This window comes from Manis javanica, chromosome 14, assembly GCF_040802235.1.
Source record: "Manis javanica isolate MJ-LG chromosome 14, MJ_LKY, whole genome shotgun sequence".
Taxonomy (NCBI): domain Eukaryota; kingdom Metazoa; phylum Chordata; class Mammalia; order Pholidota; family Manidae; genus Manis; species Manis javanica.
Genome location: NC_133169.1, coordinates 430,563 through 456,118, shown reverse-complemented (window position 1 = coordinate 456,118; position 25,556 = coordinate 430,563). Strand labels below are relative to the sequence as shown.

The window sequence follows — 25,556 nt, the reverse complement described above, 5'->3', positions numbered from 1 at the left end:
CTCTCCTGTGAGGCTCTTAGGAGGTAGTCACACAGGGGCCATGGCAGTGCTGGAAAGACACGGGCCTCCGGCTCAGGCAGACACGCACTCAAAGCTCAGTCCTGCCACTGAATGGCGTGCTCTTGGGCAGCTATAAAATCTACATAATGTTAATGCCACACATGTGGAATCATGGGGCAATTGCATGAAATAACGGACACGACGTAAGTGCGGGCCCTGTGGCACCATGCTGCAAAATAGAGCCACAGCCCTCTGATGTCTGCCTCCAGTGCCCTGCTTTGCCCTAAACCTCAGTCTTTCTACTACTCAGTGTCACAGCTCCTCAAGTTTTGGGTCATACAGACTTCTCCTCTCTGCCTTCCTAAGAGCGTCAGTTCCACGATCAGTTGTTCTAACAAGTCCCTCCCACACACTCTCAAATTCCAGGCAGCGCCCTCCCTGGGACGGGATTACCTGCCTGTTCAGACTGTGTCTGTCGGAATGAACACATTCAGAATCTGGATCTCCGCTGACAAGGTCCTGGGGTAAGAACTAGGTCAAAGCTTTTTCCTTTACTCTTTTCTTTAAGAATCAATAGGAAGACATCACCCCCCAGCTGCTGAAAACAGCATGGAGTCACAAGAAAATGTTTCATTCTTTGAACTCTGGGCAAACATTTAGGTATTAATATAATTTCAGGCAAACTGCAGAATTCTAGCAATTTATTACAAGTCTACTTTGCAGTAAGGGCTACTGGTAATATTCCACCAGTATTTTAGTAGAAATGTAAAATGTATAATGCTTAGTTCCCTTTAAACATAAATTTTTTCAGACTGTATGTAAAGCAACCAGATGAATAATGAGGAACCCTGAAACTGAGCTGTATTGAATTAGTATCTGTGGCAAGTATTAACTGGGGTATTAGAGCAACCAGAAAATTCTCGACGATGAGAAGGAACACTTGTCAGTCCATAAAAGGAGCTGTCAGAGAAGCCTGGTGGATTCCTAAATAAGATCACTGTATTTACAGGCTCTTGCTAACAGACACCAGGCCAGGATTCATGTCCCCTGATTTCTGCTGTTTCTCCCAACCCTGCCCCTCATTCCCTGGAAATGTTTATTTTGGACTGAAAGAAAGACTGTAGATAGTTGGAGTTTGTGTAGTTTTTTTTGTTGTTGTTGTTGTTTCTTGAAGGATTGAGAAAGATTAGCTGTTTCATTGACATGTATAAGTATCATAATACATGTTATATGCAATATAGTCTATGTATAATTTCCCTATTCTAAAGGCTTTGTGGCATACTGGTGAATCAAAATGCATAAAATTTCAGTAATTCCAATTAGTCATTTGGCCGCTCTTCCCACAGTTGAAAACAGTTTTGTTTTGAAGAGAAATCAATGAAGAGTCACAAATACGTACTTTTAATTTCTACTAAAATGCTGGATGAAATGTAACTACGCACTGTAGGGAGGAAGATGCACACCCCCTAATACTGAAACTTACTAGCATTCTGGAGCTTAGTCATGTTTGAAGTTAAATCAGTAAGTCCCTGTTTGCACAAATCTCAATGCTTATTTCCAAGAGGCAAGTGCATTTACATTTTGTTGAGAAAGGCAGTTAAACCCCTGGAGAAAGTCAAAGTAACACAGAGATAATAGTTAATTTTTTCTTCGAGACATTAGCATGAACATTAACAGAATTGCACGGGAGGGGCATGGCCACTCACACGTGCTCTGTACTCGCTGTTCTTGTTGTGGGGAGTCGGGCCGCCTCCCGTGACCTGGCTTCTCACGTCCTCTGGGTCTTAGTTTCTTCATGGATAAAATGAGGATTTTAACAGCACCTACTCAGTAGGGTTGCACCGAGGATCAAATAAACGCTTAGAACAGCACCTACCATACAGTAAATTCTTACCAAGCATTACTTTTTATTTTTAACTATTAGTCCCCAACATAAAAGCATCTTCCCTGGATTATTATTAGCAGGATTTTTTATATATTTTGATCTTATGAGTCTGTTTGCAAAAGTCGTAGACAGTCACACCCGGGTCTCATCTGTTCTTCTGTAGCTCCCTCCTTCCCCAGCTTTTATAATAAGCCTGAACCCTTGTCCTGCAAATGCCACTATTTCAATACTTAAGTGATTTGCTGAATTAATGTGTAAAGTCAAGTGGTATGAGTTATGGTTACATCGGTCACTAACAGAAGTGAAGAGAAAACAGATCTTTTCTCAGCTCGTCCTGAGGAATTGGAAGTGGGAAAGTCAGAAATTTCTTGTCATTCACTGATGCTTTCTAGTCGGGACAACTCGCTGACCACATGTGTCTTCTCAGAACATGCTTCAGAGAATATCTGTGTTCCTCATGTCTGCCCCGTCCTGTGAACAATAGATGGGGTTCAAAACCAAAAACAACAGAGACAGTGCAGCTTCTTAGCTGCTGTGGCAGCTGTAAGAGCCACTCCGGGAACCCGGGCAGAAGCAGCGAGCCCAAGGCAGTGTTGCTGTCTGTGGGTCTAGCACTGGTCTGTGTGTCCTGTTGGCCACACAGACGGCAGGCTGCAGAGCAAGACAGAGAGGGAAGTGAAACACCACCCCCTTGCAGGAGCCTTCTGTTAGTGAAGCTGATGGGAGGGCGGCGTTTCCATTCTTAATGTCAAAGTTTCTATTGTAAAACTTGGCTTTTTTCCTCACAAATCCTCCCAAGAGTTACTCTCTCATCTTCACAACCAGTGTGCCCTCTGGCCTTTTAGGGACCCCTAAAAGACAAAACAGCGATGTCTGACACCTGTCACTAAGCAAAGAGGAGACGCTGATTTCAGCAAGTCAGGTAACCGGGACACGGTTCCACCTGTGGGGCTTCTGCAGCTTTGTGTTTCCATCTCCTTGTCATTACTACATAGTCACACGTCCCCGAAATGTCAAGAAAGAAAAACCAGGGTTGACACCCTGATAGCGAGATGACATATAGATCTTAGTCCCCCACCAGGAAAACCAAAACAAGTTCTTTGTGGGACAGTTCTAGAGTGTCTTCTGAGCCGGGAGCCTGTCACTGCTGCCCAGGATGACACCGTGCCGCCACCAGCACATCACGAACAGCAAAATGCCCGGGGCTATTGCATCTCCGTTGCTAGGCAGCACACGACAAGGTGGAGTTTGGGGCTTCAGGCGGCAGGGAATACCTGGAATTGCTCACCCCCATGGCCACATTTAACGAGAACCCAAGTGGGCAGCAGGTGGGGAGCAAGAGTCGTCTTATCAAAGAACAGAAAGGGCCTAAAGGAAACAAGCACCACTATTTTTTTTAAATCTTTGGACAAGATATTCTCCCTAGGACCTCTTTGGACTGATGTCCTGTGAAGACCACCCAGCGGGGCAAAGGAAGTGAACTCAGAATAGCAGGTGCCACTTGGGCGTCTGTACAAAAACAGGGACAACAGAGGGCCGTGCGATGTCACCTGAGTGGCTCACATGACCTGGGAATTTATAGGTTATAAAAATTCCTATTAAGATAAACAGGACCTACATGATGAGATTCAAATAGGAAAGGTGGAAGCAGGGAAAATCTGGGACCCGATCACAGACAGACAGGCAGGCCGGGGAGCGTGAGGACAGCTCTGTGTCTCCCCACTTCTTACTCCTCCAGGCACAGTTGTCCTCCCACGACACAACCTCACCGGCGAGGCGGGAGGGAAAGCTGCACCGCCCGCGGCTTTGGGCCAGCGCAGACCCCTCATGTCCACTCCCTGCCTCAGCCTGGGCTTGACTCCCAGCCTCTGGGCCACTGAGTCCACCTGCTCATCACACTGGGCCTGCGCTGTCACGGCACCGAATCTCCACGGCTTTGTGGCTCGCTGGTCACTGTAGTGTCACCTGGTCCACCTCGACTAATACGCAGGGTTCCCACGGAATAAGTGAAATAATTAGGCAGTAGAAGCAACAAGAAAGAAAGAAAGTCAAAAAGACTCTAAAATCAGAAAGCCTTGTTCAGAGGAAACCAGAGGACACGAATTTATTGCGTGAGTCATAGAGAAATGTTTCCTGGGCTGCACGCGAAGGGGGTAAATACGTATTCTCGTTTAATGTGTGTTTCCAAGTCTCAGCCTCCCTCTGGGGGACGACCTGTCATTTCCCTGTTTCCCCGACCCTGGGACCAGCAGCAGAACCAGCCACACAGGGGCGCCTTCCGGTCCATCCTTTCTCTGGCCTAAGTATTCCTTGTCATCCCCCCAGACGGGGAATTATAGCACCAGCTGGACCCCCGCTTCTGTACTGATCTCTTCATAGGGCAGCACAGCAGCCCTGGGTGGTATGTGGTATGTACACTTCTCATGTGCTGAGTGTGTGTACGTGTGTACACATGTGTGTGCGTTGCCAATTCCCTACTAAACTCCAGACTTCACTGTAGGCCAGTCAGCGTTGAAGGTCTGCCATGCGCACTGCGACTCTTGTTAATTCTCTTTCCTAAAGATCCTTTGGGCTAACGATCACTCAAGCTGTTCAGAAATCCCTTTTCTACTAGTGGGGAACTCACATCCGTAAGGATCCGGATTGGCCATTGGAACCGAGGCAGAAAGAAGCTGGTCCTTGATCGTGTCGTCACTTAATGCTGACGTCCTTCCAAGCAGGCAAGCGCATAAATGCCCTTCCTCTCAGAGCCAGTTTGGTTTGGGTCTCCCGTTACTTGCACCTGCTGTAAGTGCTTTGACTGCCTAAAGCCTCGTGAAAATGAAGAGATGTGACGTCTACATTTTCTCTTCCTGAACAACCAGTCTAATAATATTGAGAAGGGAAGATTCCTTTGGTATTCCCTGTGTTTATGAATCCTTATGCCCAAGCGCACATTCTCTGTATTCACTGAGACTGGATAACAGTCAGGAGCAATTCAGCTGCACAAGTATTGATTACATGTCTACTCTGCCCTGCGTGGCACTGGGCAGCAAGGCGCATGCCAAGCGGCTCTGCACAGGATACGGCTCCTTTCCTCCAGGAGTCTAAAATGCCTTGGAAACCAAGTGTAATGTAAGAAGCCTGAGCTCTGGTGTTGTGGACTCGGGCTTGAGCCTGCCCTGCCCGTTATACGTCTGGCACTAGCGTGCTGTCTCATTTAATCTCCACATTAGTCTTCAAGGTCGTTATTTATGAGTGAGGAAATTAAGTTCAAAGAGGTGACCCACTTTCCCAAAGTGCCTTGTCAGACATGATGGCGCTGGGAGCTGAATCTAGGACTGAGTCCAAAACCAGAGGTCTAGGCAATGTCTAGGTGGGATGTGAACGTGCCATTAATATTCAACCACCCCAGACAGCCATGTGTGTCTGCTGCCACACTTCTGTCTCGGGGATACGCTCTGAAGGCAAAGGTGGTGCTCAGTTGGTCTTTTAGGGGGAAAAACTCTCAAATCAGGCAAAAGCTCCATCTGATGGCAATTAGTGCAAAAGGCCAGAGCCCTGAGCAAGCTTTTTTTGGTTATTTATGCATTCAACGAAAATTTATTATCCTAAATGTAGGACAGGCATTGCGCTGAGCACAGTGAGGAATACAGATCCTGCGGTTCGGTTTCTGCTCTGAGACACCGACCGGTACCTTTCAAGTAAGGGCACCTACCGTGCATCCATGTTTACTATCAGCTGGGCATCTTTCGTGAATCATCTGTAGTCCTTAAGGGTCATTCCAGCACAGGTCCTCAGTCCTCATTCCAGGGAGGGGGACCTGAGCCTTGGGAAGGCCGTTCATTCCCGAGTCATACAGGCAAAGCCAAGACTGGAAACGACTCTGACCCCAGTGCCTGCGCTCTCCTCTCGGAGCTGTCCAGCGCCCACATCTGAGGCTGAAACTGATGGAGGGAGGCGTGTCCAATAGAGCCCCCCTTGAATTCTGCACCCGCCTGCCCCGTTCCCCTCAGCACCCAGGGCCCAGCCGCATTCTCAGGTGCACATGGAACTCCCGCCGCGTGCCTCCCTCAGAACCCTGACGCTCGCCAGGTGATTGGCCTCGAGAAACCTGAGGCCTGACCTCTATGTTTCAAGGTCTGTTGGCCATAGTGGGCACGCTGGCCTTTGGTGTAGAACTGGTCATAGGATTTAGATTTGACAAGTACATGTTAAGCACTTGCTGTATATGCTAGGTGCTTCTCCATCTGCTGTTCCATGACTTTTATTTGCAAATAATGCATCTGGAGCTCTGGTGAGTTGCTCAAGGCCACTCCTACTGTAAGTGCAGGTCCAAGACTCAAATTCCAGTTGTCTCTGTGCAATGTGTACACCCAAGTTTTCAATATATTTTCAAGGATGTGTCCAAGTCTAGCACATTTTCTGTTATCCCAGATGTGGAAACTGTTGGTTTGTATGGTGAGAACCACTTTTATTTAGAGCATTTACTGGCTCTCCTCTCATCCCACTCCCACGACGGCTTTGGGGACATCTTACGTCCGTGAAGCCAGGCCTTTCCCGTGGTGTCTCATAATCACTGGTTCCGGCTCCAAGCGCTGCCGTAACTCACCCCAGCAGCCACCGCTCACCACACCCAGCCTGCCTCTCAGTTAGGTTTTCATGAGAATGTCTCCTTTGTGGCATTTACCAAAGGAAAACAGTTCCCTACGCTTCTCTAAATAACATAAAGTCATCCCTTTCTCATAGTCTTCAAAAAAGGTGTTTTTCTTTTTCTCTTTCTTTTTTTAACTTGAATGACCAGTCTGTCAGTTGGAACCGGACAGCTTGCCACACAGGAACTCTCCGGCACACTTTCTTCAGACTTCCCACACGGCCACACGGAGATTCGCTCTCCTTGGCACTGGGCAGCCTCTTGCTGGTGCTTTACTGTTTTCAGAAAGAAGAAAATATCCAATTAAACATGTGAGATGAGATTCTATTTCTCAAATGAATGTTTATGGTAAAATTCAGTGGCAGTAAAGACCTCTCTTGTCAGTTGCCTTATGAAGTTTTTGGCAAGAAATTAGGTGTTTCCTATATTTCTTGCATAAACCCATCCTGCCTAAAGGCTTTAACATAGGCACCCTTGAACTGAACTGAAAGAGGAAATGTCACGGGCAAAGAGCTGGGGTCACATCTGCTGTGTCCAGAAGCTGTGTCGTGCTTTGGAATTCTACCAGGAGAAGGTCGGAGTAGAATTATGCTGACCCTACCCTCTGCTTGTGGAAAAGACACCCTCGTCTTCTGAGAGAATAAACAGAATCGTGTGCTCAACCAGCGCCTCGCAGTGAAGCCAGGCCAAACGATGGCCAAGGAGTCTGACGTTTCGGAGTCCAAACTCCACACCAACTACCTGCAGTAGCTTGACATTCCCGGGTTGATAAGAGCTACCGCCTCAAAGGGTGACTGTGAGCCTTACATGAGGTAGTGGACATAAAGCCCTCAGCATGGGGCCTGTGGATCCTAAGTTTAGTAAGCAGTGTAGCTCTTGTTATTTCCATTTTATTTTTTAGGTCTAAATCTTCCATGGCGTCCAGGTGTGTGACAGGGCATGTCCTCCTGGGTCCTGGCCATCTCCTCTCGCTTATAACCCTGCACAGCAGAGGTGGATTTTTCTGAGATCAGGGTGGAAGAGCAGATGGGACAAATAACAGTGACATAGGAAGTGGATTCAAACCGCTCCTTGGCAACCGGCAATCATGCATATTCAGCTGACGATCATTGAATTAGACTTTAGTCCCTCTGAGTGGCTTGCTTTCCTAACTGAGATATTGGTGCAGAGAGATTATACCATTCAGAATCTCAGCATATATCTTTAGAAATCACATGACATGAATCCAATATTTTGAGGGGCAGCAAGTTCGGCAAGAAGGAATTTGGAAGCTATTTGATGGCACTGAGAGTGGCGTGGGAAGAGAGCTGCCAACTGAATGTTCAGCTGATTACCTAGATCCCAAAACACAGGCCTTGCAAACCCTGGAACCTGTAACATTCAGTCCCTGAGCAGAATGTACGTCCCTGTATCACTGCTGTAAAGGGCAGCTGAACTCTGAGGCTGCCGTAGAACTGCCAGTGGCTTCCGTTGCCAAGATTCCGCTTCATTGGGGAAGCTTACCTACAACAGCTTGTGCAGAGATGATCCTAGAAGGAACACCCTAAATAGAATTTTGGATTGCATTACCTCCTGCCTGGCCGACAACAGCCACATCATAGGAGAGCTGCCTTTAGTAGAAGAGTTTAATTAATTTAATTAATTAACTAATTAATTAATCCCTACATTTACCCAGCATTGAGCTGGGAAAGGATCATGGGAATTACCCTTTACAATCAAGCAGCCTATGTGGTATTTTAGAATCTATGAAGCATTGACAATCCTACTTTAATCTACTGATCCCAGGCCACTTTCAGCTTAGCTACAATCAGATTTGGAAGAGGTATGTACCAGAAATAACAACCCTCACCCCTCCAACTGTGCAAACTTGTTCTGCATTTTGAAAAGTAGGTTTCTGGTCAAGCAAGCAGGAAGGTAACTCCACCCAGTCGAGGTGGTCAGCCAGGCCCTGGCAGGCCTGCCTTTGCCGAGATGGTGGGGAACCGGGGAAGACAGCCCGTCCTGCCCTCTTCTTCTCTCTAGACACCACCATGCCTTCCACAACATTTTAATCAGCTTCAACACAATCTTTATGAACAATAAATGACCCCAAAACTTGGCGGCTTAGAGGAATGATGATTTATTTCCATGGGTGTCGGGTGGGCTCCCTAGGCACTGTCTCAGTGCAGGGCACGGCTGGCGGGGCCAGGATGAGGAAGGCGGGAGCTAGGCTACACACGCTTCTCAGGCAGGGAGAGCCGTGCGTCTCCCCGTGTGTGCACATGTCGATTCATGCTGCGCCCCTGGATCAACTAATGCCCATCCGTGCCCAGTACACTGTGCCCTATCTGCCTGATTGCTGCTATCATCAGAAGGTACATGGGTTTGAGTCGCTAAGGTGATATGCAGGTTTCCCCACTATCCGTAAGGAGAGCGCCCCTGTGAAACCTTTCGTGAGCTGAAACGGCATGAAGAGGAGAAAGAAGTGCCACTAAGTTATCTGGAAAACTTTCTGAGCTTTACCAGACCCCAAAAAAAAACCCTCTGAGGGTCTTCTGATACCTTGTGCATCTTGCAAACGGATGCACAGAATAAATGGAGATGAAGCCCGGGCGCTCACACACACAGCTGTGGCACGGTCCTGGGCAGCCCGGTGCCCGGAGCCCCCAGAGCAGCGCGCTGCAAAAATAACGCTGAGCGCCGTTTGTGCGTCCCCTTCTCTGTCAAAGCAAAGCCTCCCCGGACTGCTTTCACTCAGCGGAACGGATTCTGATGTAGGACTTCGTGAAAGCCAAGAACCACAATGCAAACTTTCAACAGCAGGGGGCGCCATACTGCACGTTTGCGGTGCTCCTACGCTTCTAAGCAGGTTTGAGGCGGCGGGAGGCGCCTCCCCTTGGGCGAGGTGCCCCCACTCAACGTTCCCATGCCTCCCCGGCCCTCCGCGAGGGCATCTGGCATCTGTACTGCGAGAGCTCACTGGTCCCTTCCCACCATTCCTGCATAAGCTCTGGGAGGACGAGTTAGCAGTTGCCTTTGCTCAGCATTTTTACCTCTTGGCACAGGGCCTGTCATGTGTTAGATGCTCAATAAAATGTAAGTATTTAGTGAGAGAAATTAGCATCGTTCCAACATGTCCCGTAAGACAATAGCATGAAGCATGTTGTGACTTGTCAGTGTTCTATAACTATAATTAGTATAATCTCCATAAAAGCTACCTAATGAGAAAAATTACAATAAGTGAACCTCAGCTTACAAGTGTGCCAGCTGGGCAACCAGCTGCCTTCCTGCACTAATTTGGGGGTTTATGTATGGATCTCAGCGCGAACATGTACGGAGCATACTCAGCAGCACGGGCTACAGGGCGTTCAAGCACGCTTGCTGGTGGAAGACAGGCTCGCATGCACAGCCTACGCACACACCCAACCACGTTCGTGACAGACGGCCTTGGCCTTAACATTGAAATGGTTTCACCATGAAAATCCCTCAAGGTTGTGAAATATAACTAAGATTCAAGTGCAAAATAAAATACAAGCCTTACCAGAGGAAAAATGTGGTTTTTCTCTGCATTAAAAAAAAAAAAAGCCAGAAGAAGAATTTTTTCCCCTCGACGATAGGACCATAATGATTCTATTTCTCTTGAGCCAATCAACGTTGGCCTGTGAGATCCAGAGCCGGCACATGGAAATTTCAGCCTTAAGTCAAATATTATTTCAAAGTTAATGACAAAATCTATTTTTGCAGTGGTCTTGTTTAAAATATTTCCCCTTAATACTCTTGAAATGCTGTAATTGAAAGCAGTTATTTGAGATGCCAGTGCATGCCTCTTTGATTATGTCCTGTACCATCTGTTTCCAATGAAAGGGCAGTATCTGTTTGCAGTTACCAGTCTTATGAAAAACAGGCTTGTCCCGAAATAGATTGGAACTAAAACCAGAAAGCATTTCTTTCAGAGGCATCCTTTCAAGCCAATTAACTTTAATCATTATAGAAATGTTTATTTCCCATCTTAGTCTCTCTTCACATGTAAATTCCTTCAGGGGAAAAGATCTCTTTTTGTGACTGTTTGAATAGCTCCAATTTGGATTAATCAGAACCTGCTGGCCTGTTTATGTTCCAATCGTGAATACTGGCAGCTTTCCTGATGAAGGAGGCACTGGGTCCCCAAGCAGGGTAGATGTAGAAATGCAGCGACTCACGCCTACTGGTCAGAGCACGTTCAGGTAACCTCCACGCCCCACGTCGGCCTCGGGGGGACCCGATGAAGGGATTTGGTGGGTGGGGAACCAGGAATCCTAAGCTGCCTCGTTACGGAAACACCTCCTCAGAGGGGGCAGGCATCCTCCCAGACCCCACGTCCTCCTGTCTCTCCCATAAGAACCATGAGGCTCAGTCACCTTGCAAAATGCAGCTTTTCTGGTGGCAGCCTATGAGTGGCAGTGCCCAGCTAGGGGAGAGTTATTTCTGAATCACCTCTGTTGCACAGGTCAAAAAACGGCTTATGGAAAATTTTTGGTTTTTATTATTAAGCAGCTTTGCTCCTCCAAGATGTAAGTTTCTCTAGGGCAGAGAGTTTTGGCTGATTTGTGCCGTGATATGTCCCAAATACCTAGAGTAAGTGGACCATCAGGGAACACCGCTGGATTCATTCCCTCTCCTGGACCATGGGGATAGTCACATGACATACAAAGTCTCTGCTCTTCCGGCTTCCTGGGGAGGAAAGCAAAATGGTGAGACAATGGACATGTCAGCCATAAGCAGGGCTGGACATCGTCTCCACGCTTAGGGGGCACCTGATGCAAAGTGTCTGGGGCAGAGTTGGTGTTTAATAAATACTTGATTAATTAGCTCAGCTAGTGCATGCATTTTGACCACCACCTGAGGAAGCTACCATTTACTGAGCCTTTACTAAGTTGCATTCACTGTGATGAATATTTTGCACACATGAGCTCCTCTAACCCTCAAAACAGATGAATCACATCCTGTGAAGCAGATACGCAATATCTCCAATGTTCATATGAGAAGCTGAAGCTCACATATGGAAAATAATTTCCTGGGAGTGATCGGTCGGTATAAATGCCAATATAGGATCAGGACTTCAGGCCTATCTCTGTTAAAAGTCTACCTCCGTGTCTCTCTGGTGTCCCGCATGCACTGTTCAGAGGGTCCTTCAGAAAGGCGTGCCTCTAACACACCAAAGCTCCGGGATTTCATGGGCATGTATTTAAAAATCTGAAACCATATCACCCTCATCTGGGGACCAACAGTCTCCATTCCGTTTGCCCCCTGATGTCCCTGGAGTCAGGCGCTGACCGGCCTACCAGCAGCAAGGCCATCCATCCACTTTGGCTTCCAGAGGCCAGAGCATCTGCAACATTTAGATCTCACAGGCTCCATGCAAGAAGCAATATCCTCCTAGATTCCCAAAAACCGTGAGGGTAAGTAATTTATTCTTTCCCTTTGGAGTTGAAAGGCTATCCTGTCAGGTTGGATGGACTTGGCAGGCTTGAATTGAAGAAAACCATCCACCTATCCCACAGTCTTTCTCTGATGATTTAAAGGGAAGTGTAATAAAATCCCTTAAACCTTGGTAATTTGGTTCCATCCCCAGCCTTCCAGAAGTCAGCTGGAATTCCTGTGGGAATGTCACAGGAGAGGCAGTATGGGGTAGCACGCCAGGGAAGTGGGGAGGGAAATGATGGACAGTCAGGTGGTTGCGGGGGGCCATGGGTCTCCACACTCACAGTCACGCAGTCTTGAGAGCGTGTGCTCGAGGGGACGCTGGCCTCACATCCTCGGGCCTGGCACTGAGCATACTGGTGAGCTCTGCACGAGCCACAAGCCTGGCTCTGCATCGAATGGCCACGGTCTGTCCGTCAGCTGTGCCTTCATCACTTACAATGTGCATCGCCACTTCTCACTCTTCAGGCATGGTGTGCAAAGTGCTTCGCTGGCACCACGCGAGATGGATCTCTACCCAGAGATATGTCCATGCAAATCCATCAAACACACACGTGCACAGATGTGGGATGACATAAGAGCACCCTCGAAGAAAGTAGGAATGTCGGTGTGGGCAAAAGTCGGTGCGTTAAAGTGGAGGCACCAAAAACAATTTCAACAAAAATAATAATACCACTTACTTCATTTCCACTACGTGCCAGGCACCGTGCTAGGAACTTCTCATGACCCCATAAGGGCCCTTTGAGATGAATGTTCTCATCCTTGTTTTATGGGTGAGAAAATTGAGGTTCAAAGAGAGGAACACTGGCAGTTTCCAGACCTCGTAGATGATAGAAGCGGAGGTCAAGCCCAGCTCTTTCTCTTCCCTGAATTCCTGCTCCCCCCACGAGAACGTGGTTTGCCTTGAGGATCACACTGGCAGAGAATGTGATACAGAAAAGTCCAACCTGCGAAGGACTTGACAGAAAATAGAGAAGTTAAAAACTTACTATAGGATCCTGGACATGTTCCAAGCTACAGATTTGGTCCTGGTTCTATTTTCTGCTACTTCATGAATTAACTTTATGACTCGGTCTGTCATCTCATCTCTCCGGGCTTCAGTCGTAGCATCTGTTCTACGCAACTAAGGAGGTGACTTTGATGCTGTTAAGGATTTCAGAGGGGATTTTGGTGTCCAAATCCCACCGTCCTCCTACCGCAGGGCTCTCTGTGGAAGGAGATATTTGAACAAGGCTAAATGGCCACATGGGAAGCGACACGCAGGCTTCAGCGGCCGGCGGCTCCTTGGCTGAGTCCTACTAGAGGGCTTTGGGCTCCTCTCGCCCTGCTCCTACCTGGCTGCACAGCGTTCTCCACATTCACTTAAATCACTACCTCGTGAGTAGGTGCAGGCAGCCTGCCTCAGCCCCGGGAGCAGAAGCATACGGTCAACAGTGCGGGTGAACCTTCCCCTCCGAGTGGACAGAGGCCGAAGCAGAAGAGAAATTTCTGTCCTTCACAAATGACCTCTACGGTCGTTCCTGGTGTACAAGTCTTGGGTTCATGAAGCCACTGTTCAGGGCCAACATTTAATGACTATCATTCAAACTGAAACATGTCGTAACAGAGCTGATTACCTATTAAGAATAGACAAATGGGATTAAAGGCAGACCTGTAATCAGAACAATAGATATCAGAAGACAACAGTAAACACACTTAAATGTGCTAAGGGAAAATCATTGTAAACCTACAATTTTTTACAGCTAAACCAATATTTAAAAGGGAGGGGGAAATGCACAATTTACCAGGCACAGTTCCTCACTGAAGGAATCACCGAAGAATGTGCTTCATGATGGTGCATTTCACCAACCAGGCAGGTCTCCTGACCTCCTGTGCCTCTACCCACAGGGCTAAGGGGATGTGCCCACCTTCCAGACCCGGATCCAATACCCAGAGCCCTGACTTTCCTGCCATAACAGCCCTAAGCCTGCTAGAGACGCCACAAGGCTCTGCCTCCCCAGCCGGCTGTCCCAAGCGTGGGAGGTGCCTCCAGTGGCCACATTCCTAGACTCTGGAAGTGGTCAAGAGCAATTGTTTCAGGGGCTGGGAGTGGAGCTTGGGTGTGTGGGTGGGAGACCTTAGACATGTACGTAAGGCCTCTAGCTGTGCAATATGGAGCCAGTAAGGACAGCATGGGTGTGAGCCGCACAGCAAAGGCCAGGACCCACTCTCCCCAAAATGTGATTTTCTGGGTTGAAAGTCCAAGGGGTCCAAGAGACTTTGAGTTCATTGGTAACGTATATTTGTCAAGAAGGAGGAACATCATTTACTTAATAATCCGTGGGCTTTCTTTACAACTATTAAAATATTTAGGCATAGGGTCTGTGGACCTCGGCCTATATTCCTGCTCAAGGCCCTGCAAATGTTAGGGGAAACCTAGAAGAATAGGGAACCTGTAACGAAAGAATAGAATATAAGAAATAAGTAGGTATGGAAAACAATAAACCATGAAATTAATTAATCAGTGACTGTAAAAACCTGATTAATTTTTTGTGGGTTAAGAGTCCCAGCATCCTATTACTCAAGAGAAGGATGCAAATAGTAAATAACTAGATGCCATCAAAAAATGTAAAGCAAATGATGCATGGTAAAACAATAGAAAGTTTAGGGTAAACCCTACAGGACTAGACATACTTTATTTCTAAACTGAGGGAGGGAGAGAAAAGGGAAATATGTTGAACTGTATTAACCCAACAGACAAAAAGGAAAAGGAAAACTGGAGCAAATAAAGTTTTTAACTTCAAAAGAAACAAATGGAGAAAATTAAACTAGTGCCCCTTTTCCTAAAAACTACATTTCCAGCGTTAGCATGGCTCCCACTCCTGGTGTGGCTACACTTCCTTTAATCTTCTCACCTTCCTATTTTTTGTTACTTATGTTATTTTTACTTGCTTAAGGGTTATAAAACTTACATTGTGTTTTGCAACCAAAATTTCTGCAAGGGTTGAATTCTGTTCTATTTTTAAATAGATTTGGAACCCACCAACTTTGTTTTTGTTGAATTTTACCACAGTTTTTCATTCTGGTGGTTCTTAATTTCTTTTAAAAATCACTTAGTTAGCAGTTTTGTTTTTTTTTTACTACTGAATGTTTTAGTCAAGAACACTTCATTGAGCTCCCTAGGTCTTTACGTGTTTCCTGTATGAGGTTTCTGCCTTTTCTATTTTCCTGAAGGGCAATTTGGCTGGGTTAAATATTCTGGGGTCTGACATTTGTTTCTACAGAGCTTTGTTGACACTGCTTTAGATTCTGAAAATTTTTTCTTCCTTTGATGGCTGACTTTTTTGCCTAACTAGCTAAAGCAATTCCTTATTTAGTTAGTTAGTTAGGTTAGTAGTTTGACTAGGATTTAGCATTAATTTTTTATCATTATTTCTTAGTGTGCACAGTGATGCTCAAGCTGTAAATTCAATTCACTCTTCATTCCGGGACAGCGTCTGTTTCCGTGGCGAATCTTTAGGGGAGGGTCTCTGCTTTGGGCCCGAGGGCTGCCCCCCAGAGCCAGGCCCTCACTGAGGCTCGTGGCCGGGGTCTTCTAGCTGCTCACGCTGCTTGTGTGTCCCCCCGACGCCCCGAGTCTGGTGTGGGCTGTACGGCCCCTTTCCTGGCCTTCCTGACTTACTCGTGGATTTTGCAGTGCTGTTTCCTTAATTCAGCAACTTCCCTTTTATTCTCATTCCTCTGCTGCAGCCCTCTTTGGGGCTCATGTTTCTTTTCTATCACAAAGCACCGAATAGCACCTGCCCGGAAAACACGGTAAACACAAGCAGGGGCACTGGCTTTCCCTCCCCTGGTGCCAAAAAATGAACAAAATTTGTTTTTAAAAGGCCAGAACTCCACGGACATGTATACAGGGTGTGTTTGATGGAGATGACCTGTTATACCACTGAGAATGTTTGCAGGTGGTCCGAGGGGAAAAAGGATAGACTTAAAAATGTTCACGTCCGGTCTAAGCCTAATTTAGACAAAGCATGGTGTTACTGTGATTTAATTGTGGAGTGTGTGTGTCTACACCCACTTGACCAGCTTCTTCCAGTTCTCACCTCACCAACCTTGGACTCCGTGGCCCAGCTGCTGGGATCTGCTTTAGACCTGCTTTGTTTGACAAACTGTTTGGACCAGTTTCCATGTCCTGTCCATTTTAATCTACTTCACTAATCTGCTGACTTCTTAAGATCCAGTCAATTTTGATGACTCTGCAACTCAAAATAAGAGACATTTCAGGTAAAGGTTAGTCCTAAAAAAGTCGCCAGACTCTGAGACCACACCTTGGCACCTCTACCAGTGTTGCGCCGCGTTGCAGGGAGGCATGAGGTGGTAAAGAGGGACTCGGCTGTGGCCTAAAGACGATGCCTCACCCTATTTGCCACAGTTCTGTGCTTGATTCTTATTTACACTCTTGGCTTCCATGAATCGGGTAGAGCCGGACAGGCTAGAGCAGAGCAGCCCAGAGCTCCTTCTGCTGTGCTGGGGCGACTCCTGAAGAGCATCCCGGGAGAGGCAGCCCCTAACTGAGGCCAGCGTCGGGCCACAGCTTCTCAAGGTAAATCACCTTCCAAGCAGTACCAAGAGATACAGAAGGCAGACAAACTATACGGCTGGTGAGAAGTTGGCGTCAGAGGCAGATGATGCATTTGAACCATGCTGTGCTATATTTTTGTGCTTTGAGTGCCAGCATTAGTGTCCTCCTGTTATTCTTGGCAAGGCCGGAATCTCAAATTTTGCCTTTGATGGTTTTTTCCTTTATTATTTTTAAACTGTGGTAATGCAGTATTTCCCAAAACTGAGAAAAAGCATTAAGTCATTTTCTCTATTGCTCTGGCCAAAGAATTATTCCCCGTGATGTGTATTCCAGGACTTCCATGAACTAAATTAACCATAAGTTATGGTAATGCTATCAGGACCCCCTCTGGGACATGCTTCCCAAATCTAGTGATTCTTATTACTGATATTTTTTCTGATTCTGTTTTTCTCTTCTTAAATCCCAAAACTTCTACTCATACTTCCCTGAATTACATCTTTCCATACTATGCTATAATCCTAACATGGGGTCATGACCTTCATGTTAAGAAAGCATATAAGCATTTCCATGAGTTAATATACTGAGAGTGGGGAGAAGCATGTGTAAGGGGGGAGGATGCTATAGAGTCGGAGTGAGGACTTCCCAACCCCAGCACGTGACTTCTGTACCTGTAGAAGGTGCCTTGAAAGGAAAACAAGACATCAGAAGAGAGCTTGGTGGGTGAGTGAATCAGGACAGGTTCCGACTCTTCATCAGAGTGGGGAGAGCAAGTCACCAGCCAATTAGGCTCGGCATATTTTGGATCTTTTTTGAATTCTTGGGCTATTGTATAAGGTCTTTCTACTCTTTCCATCTTGGATGTCTTCCAGCCCAACATGAGCTCTGGGCATCATTTAGCTTACAGCTTCTCAGGAGTTGTTCTTCCCCGAGTAGTTGTCCTCTGCTCAGATTTGGAGAATCTTGCCCTGAGCACATGCAGCTTAGGATTCGGCCAAAGTTTCAATGTAGATTTCTGGAGCTGACAAAAAAGAATCTCTGCTTTACCACTTTTATTCCTCATTTTACTGGAGATGCCAGCCAGTTGAATAGGGCAAGAAAAATAAATAAAAGACATACATACTGGAAAGGAGGATATAAAAGCCTTTATTCACAGGTGACATAATCAGGTGCATAACAAATATAATAATAATGAAAAAGTTTAAAATAGTGCAAGAGTTACTGAAATGTGACACAGACACAAAGTGAGCAAATGCTGTTGGGAAAATGGTGTCAATAGACATGCTCAACACAGAGTTGCCACAAACTTCAACTTATAAAAAATGCAGTATCTGTGAAGCCCAATAAAGCAGAGTCTAATAAAATGAGATAGGCTTATACACCTTTTCAACCTCTGGACCACAGTCTTTACAGGGTTGTTCCTGAATTTTCTTTCCTCAGTTCCCATAAAGCCACTTGGCCTTACTGCTAAGAGAAACATTCTTATCGCACTCATTTGTTCTTTCAACCATTTTTATTTGTTCCTAAAGTCCTGGGAAAACCACTGGTGATCAAAATGTGTATAATCCTTACCCTCAAGGAATTTGCTTCCTGCTTCAGATGCCTTTTACCCTGGGAGCCCTCCGAGAAAGCGAATCAGGCAGTCCTACCCGAGACCTCAAGGAGAAACCATCTCCCCTTGTGCTTCTTTCTTTCTTTCTCTCTCTTTCTTTTCCTTGGCATCCTAATCCTTAGACCGGTCTTCATGAATTTTATTTTTCATCACAGAGGTGTAACTGAAAGCAAAATTTCTGTAGTTTTTTATTAAGCATCCAATTTATAGGACCATTAATTTTGTTTCAGTTCAAAATTCACTCATCAAATTTTTAAGTTATCAGAGCTCCTAGTATTAAAAATTGTTTGTTATAATTACTGCTTTATTCCAGTGATATTATTTACAAATTTTGTCAGCCATATGTTTACCTCTTGGCCAGCAGAGGTAGCCTGACTCACAGGTCTGTTGATTCCATCTTGAGTGCTGTGTAATGTAGCCATTTAAAAGTGGGCACTCAGAGGTGGAATGTTTGATTTTGAAACCTACTTCTTACTGACTGTGTAACCTTGTGTAAGTTAATTCGAATGTGCTTCCATTTTTTTACCTATAAAACATAGAAACAATTCATGAAGTTATTGTGAAGATTAAGTGAGATCATGAATAAGGTGCCAAGGAGAGCACATGGCCCACTGCATGCACTCCGCCAGCATGAAATGTTATTTTCCTTCCTTTTTCAATCTGCTAAAATAGAAAAAAAATCAACCCATAATTATAGATGAGTAGGTATTACGGAAGCATGTGCTGCCTCGCTCAGGCAGGCCTTGATGTCCACCCTCAGCCCTGGGCCCAGGGACACTGAAGTTCTCTCAAGGAAGAGGTCAGAGCTGCGGGCTGCCACATCGGCAGGCTCCACGCACTCACGGCGAGGCGGGAGACGATGCTCAAGCGCAGTGTGGTCTGTCCTGACCTGGCCGAGGAAAGCACTCCTTGGTGCCCGCCGCTCTGTTGCTTTTCTGCCCTCAGTCCTTAACACAGCATCCATCTCTCTCTCAAATGAGAGAAGGAAGCCCCCAGACGTGGGAGATTCAAGATCTCTGTGCCTGGCTCCAGTGCAAGCTCAGTCTTCTTTTAAAAGTCTAATGTCTCATCCTCCGTATTAAAAATAGAGATGACCTTGGCCCAAGCTAATCGCTTCCAGCTACATCAGTGCTGACTGTGCTGCTGGAACGCATCTCCTGAGCAAGTACTTGGCCTTTATAAAACCGGCCACATGGAATAGTTTCCAGTGTCAGTAAGAAAGTTTTAATATCATTCCTCCTTTCAGAACCTCAGACTGGCATCTCTCCCTTGGACAGCCAGTGAACTGCTGGGACCAGCACCGGGTAGGATGGGCTTCTCCTCTCCCCGAGCAGAATGCTACGACAACACACATCTGTCATGGTGATTCAGCTGCATTTCCTTAATTCTTCTATCAGGGTCATGGGACACTTTGCTTAGCCATTGACTCTGCCGGGAAAACAAAATAATCACAAGGCTGAGTGGAAACAGCATTCCCTAGCAGGTCTCGATGAGGTTCTGTGGCTTGGCTGATTGGCCATTTTGTGACTTCCATGAACAACTGTGATTTTAGCTTTGCCTGCCTAAGTGGCCGGGGATTTAGATGCGGAGATTCTAAAGAAACAAAGACTTAACACAGGTTCCTTGATCAGCCTGATGCTGCCTCTCAGTCATGAGCTGTCACAGCACCATATGTCACTCATGCCTCGTGCCACATTTGTGTGATTGTTTGATTTTTCTCTTTGCCCCAAACTGAGAGCCCAGAAAGGGCAAAGACCGTTTTGTTGTGTAGCCAGGGACTAGCAGAGTGCCCTGCCCATATGGGGGTCTCAATACACATTTCCTCAACACATGTGAATAAATTAGTAAATGAATGAGCCCAAATTGGAATAAAAACATAAAACAAAATTTTAATATGAAAAGTAAGCTAACCATCATTCATGTATTATAATAGCTAATGAATTATCAAAAGACTGGCATGCATATTATAGTATTTCAAACTTCTCTCTATTTTTTGTTTGCCATTTCCAAAATTAAACAAATGTATCTTACTCTAACTGATTTAAGTTGAACGTTGCTTCATAAACCAAACATGAGACACGTGTCAACCACAGGTAAAGACAGCCAGAAAGATACATGAACTCTACCTTGAGCTGAATAGTTCATAAAGGAGATTCTTTCTTGTATCAGAATTCCAGCTAACAAATGCAGAAGGGATGAGAATTAGAAATCATTGTTTTTCAAACTCTGATGAAATAATGGATGTAATCAATGATCAGCGGATACTAAAACCACTGGAGGATGAACTGAAGGGGGGTGTTACAACGTCTGGCTCTGGCTGACAGTGCTTGAAACCCAACGCCATCTGTGACGTATGCCAGCCAAAAATCGAATCTGTGTCTGATCAAGCCTCTAGATCGAACCCCCAGCTTATAAGAACAAGGGGGAAAACCAGGGGAGGAGAAACCTATGGTTTGAACGAGATTTAAAAGGCCTATCAACCAAGTGCAATGTATAAACCCAAATAAATGTTTGGGTTCTGATTTGAACAAACCATAAAACAGCAAACGTTAAAAATCATAAGACGATCAGGAAAGTTGGAACGATGACTAAGTATTCGACCATGCTCAGGAAGTATGTATTGGTTATTGTGAGTATGAAAATGGTGTTGGTGGGGATCTTTTAGAGACACTTCCCAAAGTATTTGTGAATAAAGGATATAATGCATGGGGTGTGTTTAAAAATAATCCAGTTGGAGAAGGTAAAGGATGTATAGGAAAATGTGCTTGGTCATGTTTGATAATCATCGAGGCTGGGTGGGAGGTATTTACAGATGCATTATGATATTCTCGCTGTTTTCATATGTGTTTTAATATCTCTGTAATAAAGAGTGTGAAAGAGGGAAAACAGGCAGAAATGAATGTTGGAAACAGTCCAAGGTGGGGTTGAGAATGCAGCTCTCTAATCGGCTGCCTGAGATTAAATTCCAGCCCTACAGCCTGCCTGCTGGCTGAGGGACCAGAGTGAGTCCTAAACCTCGTGCCTGTTTCTCCCTCTGTGCCAAGGGGATAATCACGACGCCTGACGGAGTTGCCAGGACTCACTGAATTAATCCGAGCAGGGCACTTAGAACGGCATGGATGTGCGGCACGTGCTCGGACACATCGGCTGTGAAGAGAAGGCATCCTAACCAGGAGCTCATCTTGAAAACAGCTGGAAAACTCTCCATCTCTGATCATTTGGTAGTAGCTTCCTGAACACTTGAAATGAGTATGATTTTGAGACCAAATGTGGTAATATGGCCTTGGCTCTGCAAGCGTGGTGTAGGTGGGCCTTGTGGGGACCCAAGCTCTCTCCTGGGGGACCCAAGAACCAACGGGAGGATAGCTTTCATAAAATGACAGAATTTTGTGACTGGAATCTACTTTATCCCTTTCTTTTACTGAGGAGAAAACTAGGGCCTTGGGAGGTGAAGTAATTTGCTAATAATCACATACTTGGCGATTGAGCAGTCCCTGGAGTCCAGATCTCAAGATTCCAGGGAGACGAGTTACGTGATTCTTATCTCATCGCTGCATCTATGGGAAAAGTCCACCCTCCCACGAGCCCAGTTATGACTAGCCCTGAGGTGTCTTATTTGGGGATTTCCCTAAATATTGGGAAACAGAGAAAGGAATCCATGTGGAGGGGCAGAGAAAAGCTGGAGCTCACAGTCACTAGCTCTTTGCTTTACTGGGTCACGTTTCCAAAGGATCTTGTCAGTCAATCCCGAAGCAGCAGTGCCGTGATCAGTCAGATCTGGTTCCCTTCGTGACCGATGGGACCCCTCTGGGTGCTCCACACACTCCATCATGAGTGCCTGGGATCATCTCAAGGTCTGCTTGGAGGCATCTGAAAATACAACTTATTTGCCTTGAAATAAAGGAAACATTATTTTGAGAGTGTTCTAACTGTTCAGAGGGAATGTCCAAAGTAAGCATATTCTTTCCCAAAAACAGTTTTTGAGAAGGGTGTATTATTTCTTGCATTGCCAAGAACAAAGCTTTAATCCAGGAGGCGTCGAGAGCCAACGTGTACTTCAAAGATATATTAAACTTATCCATTAATAGTCAGTTATCCTTGGGAAACTTCAGGGGCTGAAATGAGGAACGTTCACAAGGAAATTAAACACTGAAGTCACTATTCAAAATGTGGTCTTTAAGATGTACTGTTAACAAAATGGGCCTTGACAAAGGTCAACTGACCCTTTTATGTCTCCTTGCCATGTAGATTTTTGATGGGAAAGGAAACTATGAAGCCGTCAGGGCGCTTACAGGCCATTTGCACAGGGAGGCACTCTGTCAGCTGTGCAGTAAACGCAACAAAGTACATAGCGTCTTAGAGACATTTCTCAAGAACAAATATGCTTGCAAAAGAGTCACTGTTCTAGAAACTATTTAACTACCTTTAGTCCCTGGGTACCATGCTTTTCCACACGGCTTTTCACAGATGTGTAGCTATTTTTGCTACTATATTAAAATTGGATAAGCAATAATTTGTTTAAGGTTGGTTACAATGTGAACTCTGAGGCCATGTCAACAAACGTTTCATACTCAATTACATTAAAACATTGTCCGCCTCGCACTTCGAGGTCCTCCCCTTGTGCCTGACTTTGCGACATTATATGGAGCTCGCACCCCGAGCCTTGTCTGGGTTGCTCAGTCTGGAATTCCCTGGCCAGCACCAGTGAGGCACCCCAGCTAATCCTTTTGTCCCCCAAGGAGGTGGCCTCGCCTGAAATAATCCTCCTGTTCACGGACAGCCCCCTTGCCCCGCCCTGCTTCTGACCGAGCGCCTCTCCTCTCCGCAGCGCCCGCAGCGCCCTTCCTTCTGCGGATGACATGTTGCCCGAGTCATGAATGGTTGAATGAGGCCAAGTTGCTCTTTCAGTTTACTCGGCTGCATGTTTGTTATTTACCAGGAATGATTCCTTATTTCAAATGAAAGAGTATGTATCTCATGAATAAAGTGGTGAGTTCATCCCACGACTCAAATAATCCCACAACTGCTCTTCCTCAAAAGTAAGAAGCCATCAATGTCATTATGTGGCAGGCAAGCTCCACGTGTGCTCCCCATTCCCACACACAGAATATTAAAAAGACGTGTACGACCGTTGCTGTCGGTTCTGCAGCAAGAGTGCGGTAGTGAAGAATCCGGTGGCTCCCGGAGGGTCTGCTTCGTACACGCTTATTGAGAAAGCACTTCTGGCTTCATCGAGGCCCTGATGGGGCCTCAGGGCCCCCAGGGGTCTGCTGCTCACACTTCGAAAGTTGCTGCCCTATAGTTATTAATTCTGACTGTATAATTTGAAATAAAAATCATGGCAAGAGACTACAGGAGAGGCAGGGAGGAAAACGCTAAGCTTTGCAAAGGGGAGCTTAATTCCTAGAGGTGGTGCTGGGCAATGGCACTCCTGGGGGCTTCCTGCCTCTAGGGGAGAAAGAATTCATGAGCAGGTGGAGCCGGTCCAAAAAATAGTAGTTTAATGAAGCAAAGGACACGTCCAGGGAGCGGGGGTGGAGGGGGTGGGGACGCTGTGGAGGCGAGGGGCACGGCGGGGTTTGGGTTAGGCGGTCTCAGAGCTGGAATTTAAGAAGAGGGTGGAATATTCATTGGATAGGTGGGGCTTTCTTGGAATAGGGGTGGGATTGGGGGGAAATGGTCCTTAGTATGCCTCAGAACTGTCACGGAGCCAAGGGGGTGATTTTTAGTTTGCTGATGAGCGTAAGAGCTTTGGGGTACCCTGAGAGCCAAACTGGCCTGTTTAGACCGTGTTGGTGGCCTCATCCTGTTGATGGTGTTCCTATTTAGCCGTCTGTTCAGCCAGCATCTGGTGAAGCCACTGAAAGAACATCTGGGGCGGCCACACTCATTGCTGCTGGGTGAAGCGATAACAGGGTGACACAAATTAATAAATGTAATAAAAGCATTTGGCCTTAGGAATGTGCAAAAACTCTTAGGGCCTCCCTGTCATTATTTCTGGATAATCCTGGGGTATTCTTGATTCAACAATAGTTCACTGGACAGTTTTGGAAAGGGCTCTCAGTTCTTATACACTGTACAAGAATGATAATTCCTTGTTTTAAAAGTGTATTTTAGCCTTTCAGTGTTAAATCTGTGGCTTCCTTTTATCAGCACTGGATAGCAACTCTACCATGAACCTCAGAACTGGGGAAAGTCTTAGCCCCACGGCAGCGTTACGGATAAAGCCAGTTTAAGAACAAATACACCTAGTTTGACCCAATAGGTGTGGATCAACTGGAAAGTACACTTCTGCACAATGATGCATGAAATATTCATCAAGGAAATTTGGTTTTGAAAAAAATCTCAGCTGAACCTTTATCAGGCAGGTAATAACTTCCTATTTTTTTAAAGCATTTTAGTGGTTGTCTTTTCTAAGCACAAAAGTAAAGCCTTTTCCTTCTAGAAAATATAGAAAGTGTTTTGCATTTTTTTCTAGGAGAACAACAGAAAGAAAAAGCAGGGGAGAAGACAATAGAAAGCCATCCTTAATGTCATGTTGCCATTTTGTACTTTATGGGTTCATTTTAGAGAAAAATATACATTCACTGTAAAAAAAATTTGAGTAAATATATAAATAAGAGCTGGCACAATAAATAAGAATCATAAAAGAATGGTTGGTAACCTCTGTTAAAATTCCCTCTTCCTCTCTCTATCTCATTAAACCAGTTAATTAGCCTGAACTCAGTAGAAATAAAAGTATGAAACAGTTTTATATTTTTTTCCTCATCACTGTCCTCAACTAGGCTAGGCTGCAGCCTTGGGGAGGAAAAATTTTCCCCCAGCCTTCAAGGTTCTTCCACCTGCTTTAAGAAGTAAATTGACATTAGACAGATTAACAGCAGAAAAAAACAAACTTAATTATGTATGTACGGGGAATCCATGGACACAGATTCCAAAGACGGTCAGGGACAGTGAGGCGTGTATGTCATCCTGAACTGAGGGGAGGGGCTGGGAAGGAAGCATTACAGGACTATGGGAAGACCACACGGCTGGTAACAAATGCCTGCCGGCCAAAGGGTCACAGAGGAGCCTGACTGACCGCCACAGGCATCCCCTTGTTCATAAAATGTAGTCGTCCGTGGTGGTATTTCTCTCTTCCACCCAAGTTCCTTCTTGCAGTTGGGGGAAGGTCAATGTTTCTGAGTCTTTGGGTCTTTGCTTATTTTCATCTCCGACAGAATCTACATCCCAGAGTAGAACATCTGGAGGCAGCCAGCCCTTGGCCCCTACAGTGTCTTCGTTCCATACAGATGCGCAGCCTTATATAATTTAAAGCTTTACCACTTTAATCTCAGAGCCGGAGTGGGCTGCAGAAGCTCCTGCCCTCAGGTCCAGCCCCCGGGCCTGGAGGCGTCTCAAAAGGGTATTTCCTACAGCCTCACTGCTG

General features: G+C 45.9%; 1 long non-coding RNA gene across 1 annotated transcript; it reads left to right on the top strand.

The window, feature by feature from the left end:
• The first annotated feature begins 452 nt into the window (after positions 1–452).
• LOC118973440 (uncharacterized) lies at positions 453–25,528 on the top strand. The gene is made up of 4 exons (XR_005062759.2): positions 453–524; positions 21,172–21,348; positions 24,281–24,495; positions 24,606–25,528. It is a non-coding gene; the product is annotated as an uncharacterized lncRNA (long non-coding RNA).
• Positions 25,529–25,556: the final 28 nt, after the last annotated feature.